Source organism: Somniosus microcephalus, unplaced genomic scaffold (assembly GCF_052327205.1).
Source record: "Somniosus microcephalus isolate GS21.2 unplaced genomic scaffold, FLI_Smic_1.0 unresolved_chr8, whole genome shotgun sequence".
NCBI classification, from domain to species: Eukaryota; Metazoa; Chordata; class Chondrichthyes; order Squaliformes; family Somniosidae; genus Somniosus; species Somniosus microcephalus.
The window spans coordinates 6,037,134-6,043,863 of NW_028225186.1; the positions used below are offsets into that span (position 1 = coordinate 6,037,134).

General features: G+C 48.4%; 1 non-coding gene across 1 annotated transcript; it reads left to right on the forward strand.

The window, feature by feature from the left end:
• The first annotated feature begins 6,016 nt into the window (after positions 1-6,016).
• trnal-uaa (transfer RNA leucine (anticodon UAA)) lies at positions 6,017-6,098 on the forward strand. The gene has a single exon. It is a non-coding gene; the product is annotated as a tRNA-Leu (tRNA).
• Positions 6,099-6,730: the final 632 nt, after the last annotated feature.

Sequence of the window (6,730 nt, forward strand, 5' to 3'; positions counted from 1 at the left end):
ACATAAAAGCCACTGAACGCTGGTCAGTGAGCAGGGTAAATCGTTTTCCGGCCAGGTAATGCCGCCAATGTCGCACGGCTTGCACAATGGCCTGGGCCTCCTTTTCGACAGAGGAGTGTCGAATCTGGTGGCCCTGGAGGGTACTTGAGTAAAAGGCCACGGGTCTCCCCGCCTGGTTAAGTGTTGCAGCTAGGGCAAAGCCGGATGCATCGCTCTCCACTTGAAAATGGATGGACTCATCCACAGCGTGCATTTTGGCCTTTGCAATATCGCTTTTTATGAGAGTGAAGGCTGCACAGGCCTCTGCTGTCAGGGGGAAGGAGGCGGACTTGATGAGGGGTCGGGCTTTATCCGCATAGTTGGGCACCCACTGAGCATAGTAAGAGAAAAACCCCAGGCATCTCTTCAGTGCTTTCTGGCAGTGGGGGAGGGGAAGCTCCATAAGAGGGCGCATTCTATCGGGGTCTGGGCTGATGACTCCGTTCTCCACTACGCAGCCAAGAATAGCAAGGCGCTTAGTACGAAACATACATTTGTCTTTGTTGTATGTGAGATTCAGCCGCTGGGCCGCCCGGAGGAATTTCCATAGATTAACGTCGTGGTCCTGCTGGTCGTGGCCGCAGATGGTGACGTTGTCTAGATATGGGAAAGTGGCCTGGAGCGCGTTCTTGTCAACCATCCGGTCCATCTCCCGTTGGAAGACAGAAACTACGTTGGTGACGCCGAAGTGAACTCTGAGAAAGTGATAGAGCCGACCGTCAGCTTCAAAAGCTGTGTACTGGTGGTCCTCAGCCCTGATGGGGAGCTGGTGGTATGCCGACTTCAGATCAATCGTCGAGAACACCTGGTATTGTGCTATCTGATTGACCATGTCAGATATGCGGGGGAGTGGGAATGCATCCAACTGGGTGTAGCGATTGATCGTCTGGCTGTAGTCAATAACTAGGCGCTGTTTTCCACCAGTCTTCACCACCACCACTTGTGCTCGCCATGGGCTATTGCTGCTCTCGAAAATCCCTTCCTTCAGGAGTCTCGCTACCTCGGATTTAATGAAACCCCTATCCCCGGCACTGTAATGCCTACTTTTGGTAGTGATGGGCTTACAGTCGCGGGTGCGGTTAGTGAACAAGGAGGTGGGGGAGACTTTAAGGGTGGAGAGGCTGCAAATGGCGCGCGGCGGGCGATTTAAAAACTGCTGGCTGCAGACCGTGAGAGGGGGGAGGGGTCCACTGTACGCTAAAGTGACACTCTTAAGGTGGCACTGAAAATCCAACCCCAGTAGGACGGCAGCGCAGAGATCTGGCAGGACCAGAAGTTTAAAATTTTTGTATTCAGTACCCCGCACTGAAAGAGTCACCATACAGTAGCCACCGACTTCAGCTGACTGGGCTTTGGAAGCCATAGAGATGCGATGACGCATCGGCAGGACCGGGAGAGAGTAACTGCGCACCGTGTCGGGGTGTATAAAACTCTCCGTGCTCCCGCTGTCAAAAAGGCAGGTAGTGGCGCGGCCGTTTACAATAATGTCCATCATGGACCTGGACAGTTGATGTGGGAGAGATTGATCCAGCATCACGGAAGCCAACGTATGTTCAAGCGCGTTGATGCGGTCGTCCGATGAGGCGGTGGTGGAGTCCGGGTCCCCGGTAACCGAAGACGGAGGCATCCAAGATGGCGGACAAAATGGCGGCGCCCACGGTCCCGATCCCCACGCGGCTGGGGGAGCCCAAGATGGCGGGCAAGATGGCTGCGCCCACAGTTCGCATGCGACGCTGCTGGCGTTAGCGGTCTTCCCTTTGCAGGCGATAACGTAGTGACCTTTCTTCCCGCAGCCGGAGCAGGTAGTATTCTTCGTGGGGCAGCGTGCTCCAGGGTGTTTAGCTTGGCCACAAAAATAGCATTTTTGTGCCTTGGACATCGCTGCAGCAGTCGGAGGTGGTGGTCCCATGGCCCAAGATTGCGGCGTCCACGGCGCCGGGCGATTAGGGGAGAAAGCGTCCATATTTCTGTGGGCCGCATCGAGCGAGAGCGCGAGGGACACTGCTTTTGTCATGTCTATTTCACCCTTCTCCAGCAGCCACTGCCGGGAGTAGTCGGACCATAGACCCGCAATGAAAGCGTGTCGTATCAGTCCCTCCACATGTGCCGCATCCGATACTTCCTTGCAGTCGCAGCCGCGTCTGAGTACCTGCAGTGCCCATAGGAAGGCCTCCACCGATTCCCCGGGCTGCTGTCTGCGAGATCTTAAAAGGTGCCTGGCATAGACCGTGATAACCGGGCGTGCATACTGCCCTTTCAGTAGGTCGATAGCCGCCGCGTAGATCGTCGCATCTTGGATTAAAGTGTAGACTTGGTGGCTCACCTTCGAGGCCAGGATTTTCAGTTTATTTTCATCAAGAGTCACGGTCGAGGCTTCCAGATACGCCTCAAAGCAACGCAGCCATTGTGCGAATTTAGTCGACGAACCCGCTTCTTGGGGGTCTAGGTCCAGGCATGTTGGTCTGAGGGCTCGCAGCAGCGCCTGCTGCTCAGCGTTTTGCGCCATCGGTTGATCAGCATCCGCAGCCAACATTTAACTTTGGTAATAAAATTGATGCACTATCAATTGCTACAAAAGACTGGATGTTGAGAAAGTAATAAACAGGCTTTTATTACCAAAGAACAGAGCATGCCTCATGTGGTTGCCTGGTATCCAAAAGGGCCAGGGGCTGCCGAGCAGTGACCTTTATACCCAGCCATGAGAGTGGAGCCAGGGGCGGAGTCAGCTGAGGCATGAACAGACAAGTACAACAATATGCAAGAGTGAACAACAGTACTAACAGTGAACAACAGTACTAACAACAGTGGTGAACATCAATACTAACAACAGTGGTTTGCCACAGATATCGCAACTGAAAATACATCTCTTTGAAACAGACACAGATACAGAATGATCTTAGAATCATAGAATGGTTACAGCACAGAAGGAGGCCATTCGGTCCATCAAGCCTGTGCTGGCTCTCTGCAAGAGCACTTCAGCTGGCCCCACCCGCACACCTGCCCGTTCCCCGTAGCTCTGCAATTTTTGCTCAATCAGGTACTTATCCAATTCTGTTTTGAAGGTCACGACTGAATCTGCCTCCGTAACACATTGCAGTTACTAACCACTCGTTGCATAAAAATGTTTTTCCACATGTTGCCTTTGGATCTTTTGCATGTCACATTAAATCTGTGTCCTTCAGCTCTCGACCCTTCTGGCAATCAGAACAGATTATATCTCTCTACTTAAAATAACATAAGAATATAACAAATACGAGCAGGACTAGGCAATTTGGACCTTCGAGCTTTATCTGCTCTGACTAGACCGCTCATGATTTTGAAATGGCCCGGGACTGACATGAACTGTACGAAGAGCACATCCCGTTTAAACAGACACAGAATGATCCGGGACTGACAGCAGATCCCTTATAAACAGACACAGAATGATCCGGGACTGACAGCACATCCCTCTTAAACAGACGCAGAATGATTCGGGTCTGAAAGCAAATCCCTTTTAAACAGACACAGAATGATCCGGGACTGACAGCACCACCCTTTTAAACAGACACAGGATGATCCAGGACTGACAGTATATCCCTTGTAAACAGACACAGAATGATCCGGGACTGACAGCACCTCCCTTTTAAACAGACACAGAATGATCCGGGACTGACAGCACATCCTTTTTAAACAGGCACAGAATGAACCGGGACTGACAGCACATCCCTTTTAAACAGACACAGAATGATCCGGGTCTGACAGCACATCCCTTTTAATCAGACACAGAATAATAATAATTCTACTTTATTGTCATTGTACAATGCACAAGTACATGAACAACGAAATGTGATGTTGCAAACTCCCATGAGTCCAGTACAAATAACATTAAAGGTAAATAGCACCATCCTGGGAAAAGCAAAGCCGCTGCGTCTGTGCGCGCCGCCATTCCATTTCCACCATTCCTCCTGTCTGACAATCTTCAGCCCAACGCCCGGGCCTGCTCACCAGCCGCCCCTCCCGGGGTTCCTTCCGTGACCTTCTCACCAACTGCTCCTCCCGTGACCTTCTGCACCTGGTCTGCCCTGATGGTCATCCTTCCAAGGTACTAACTAGGCCTCACCCTGCTTCGCTTCTAAACCTTGCCAGTGACCCTGTCCCTAGTCCCAGAATGATCGAGGACTGATAGTTGATCCCTTTTATACACACACAGAATGAATCACTTTATTACTGGGACAAGCAAATCGTATGCATCATTCAGTCCAAAAAAGCTGTTGGTTAGAAACGTCCTGAATTGATGAATCACAGGCAGCCATCAGTTGTCTGTAAAGAAGCAGACTATCTAACATGCACCATGCACATTCAGCCACCAGGGTGCACACTACCTTTACTTACACTGCAGATCTGCTTACATGCACCGTGCCTATTTACCCACCAGGTGGGTCACACTCGCCATCCTTTTTAAAGTATACTTATATTAATAGAAATTTTTGTTAAACAAGTCTATTATTTTCCCCTAATAACCTGATCTAGCAAAAGTCTATCGATCTCAGATAAACAATCATTAAATGATTTAGCAACAACTACCGTTTGTTGGAGGGAGCTCCACACTTCGACCTTTTTTGTATGAAGAAATGGTTCCTAAATTCTCTCTTGAACGGCCTGGTTCCTATTTTAGGGTAAGGTCCCCTTGACCTAGACTCCACCTCCCCCCAACTCACTGGAGTTTAGAAGAATGAGAGGGGATCTCATTGAAACTTATAAAATTATAACAGGATTAGACAGACTGGACGCAGGAAGGATGTTCCCGATGGTCAGGGAGTCCAGAACCAGGGGTCACATTCTAAGGATAAGGGGTAAGCCATTTAGGACTGAAATGAGGAGGAATTTCTTCATCCAGCGAGTGGTGAACCTGTGGAATTCTCTACCACAGAAGACAGTCGAGGCCAATTCATTAAATATATTCAAGAAGGAGTTGGATATATTTCTTAAGGCTAAAGGGATCAACGGTTATGGGGAGAAAGCAGGGACCGGGTCCTGAATGTGGATGATCAGCCATGATCGCATTGAATGGTGGAGCAGGCTCGAGGGGCCGAATGGCCTACTCCTGCTCCTATCTTCTATGTTTCTATATTTCTATTAGCCAAGGTATAGAATTCAAGAACTGAGTTGTTATGTTTGAACTGTATAAAACATTAGTTAGGCCACAGCTAGAGTACTGCAGACAGTTTTGGTCACCACAGTACAGGAAAGGTGTTATTGCACTAGAGAGGGTACAGAGGAGATTTACTAGGATGTTGCCAGGACTGGAAAATTTTAGCTATAAGTAAAAATTGGATGGGGTTGGGTTTTTACTTTGGAGCAGAGGAGGTGGAGGGGAAACACAATTGAGGTGCATAAAATACTGAGGGGCCAAGATACAGTGGATAGGAAGGACCTATTTCCCTTAGCAGAAATGTCAATGATCAGGGGCGTAGATTGAAAGTAACTGGTAAAATGATGAAAGAGGAGTTGACAAGAACCATTTTCACACAGAGAGTGGAGCGGATCTGGAAGTCACTACCGATCACATTAATAGAAAGCACTATGGATATGTACTTGAAGTGCTGTAGCCTACAGGGCTACGGACCCAGAGCTGGAAAGTGGGATTAGGCAAAATATCTCTTTTTCGTCTGGCAAAGACCCGATGGGCCTAATGGCCTCCTTCTCTGGCGTTAATTTCTGTATTTCTATGATCTCCGCCCTTAATCATCAATATTCCAGGGAATACAAGCCTAGATTATGTAATCTCTGCTCATAGTCTAACCTTTGGAGCCCTGGTAACCCACTCGTGAATCTGCACCGCACATCCTCCAAGGTGCAGTGCGCAGAACTGTACACAGAGGCCTAACCAGGCCTCTGTGTACAGCTGTCACACAACTTCCTTCCATTTATATTGTGCAGGGCAGTTGTCTAATAGTTTGCACCAGTCATTCCACTGTTGAACATTTACATTTAACAAGCTGCGATGGCCGGGTGGTTAAGGCGTTGGATTTAAAATCCAATGGGGTTTCGCCACGCAGTTTCGAACCCTGCTCGCAATGATTCCGCTGCAAATTCTTTATTTTATTTCATCGGTTCCCTGTGGAGATCACTGGCCCCGAAACTGATCAGAATTCCATCCACTGCACGTTATGACACCGATTAACACAAAGCTGTTGTTCCAATTGAAAACACTAATTTGTCATCAATTAGATATTGTGGATTTGTTTGAAACTATTTGCAAAGATCAGTGAGAAATTTACACGTAAGAACACGTAAAAATTCCATTTAATAAGGAACCCTGCAATGTTTGGAAGGACAAGAGTGCAAACGCGGTTTGGTTTTCTAAAGTTGAACACAAATTAAAAAGTGTGTAAAAGGACCGCGGCAGGATTCGAACCTATAATCTTCTGATGGCTTCAAAATTTATACCGAAGTCAGACGCCTTATCCATTAGGCCACGCGGCCACACAAATGTAAGCTGAACAAATCCTAATAATGAGTGATTAAACTCCGTCATTGTGTTCATTTCAATAACAACAGAGAATACTGGAAAGACTCAGCAGGTCAGGCAGCATTGAATGAGGGAGAAACAGAGTTAACCTTTCAGGCCGAACCCTTTGTCAGAACAGGAAAAGGTTAGGGAAGAGGGATTTTTAAGCAGGGGTGGGTGGAGGCGAGGTAAGAACAAAGG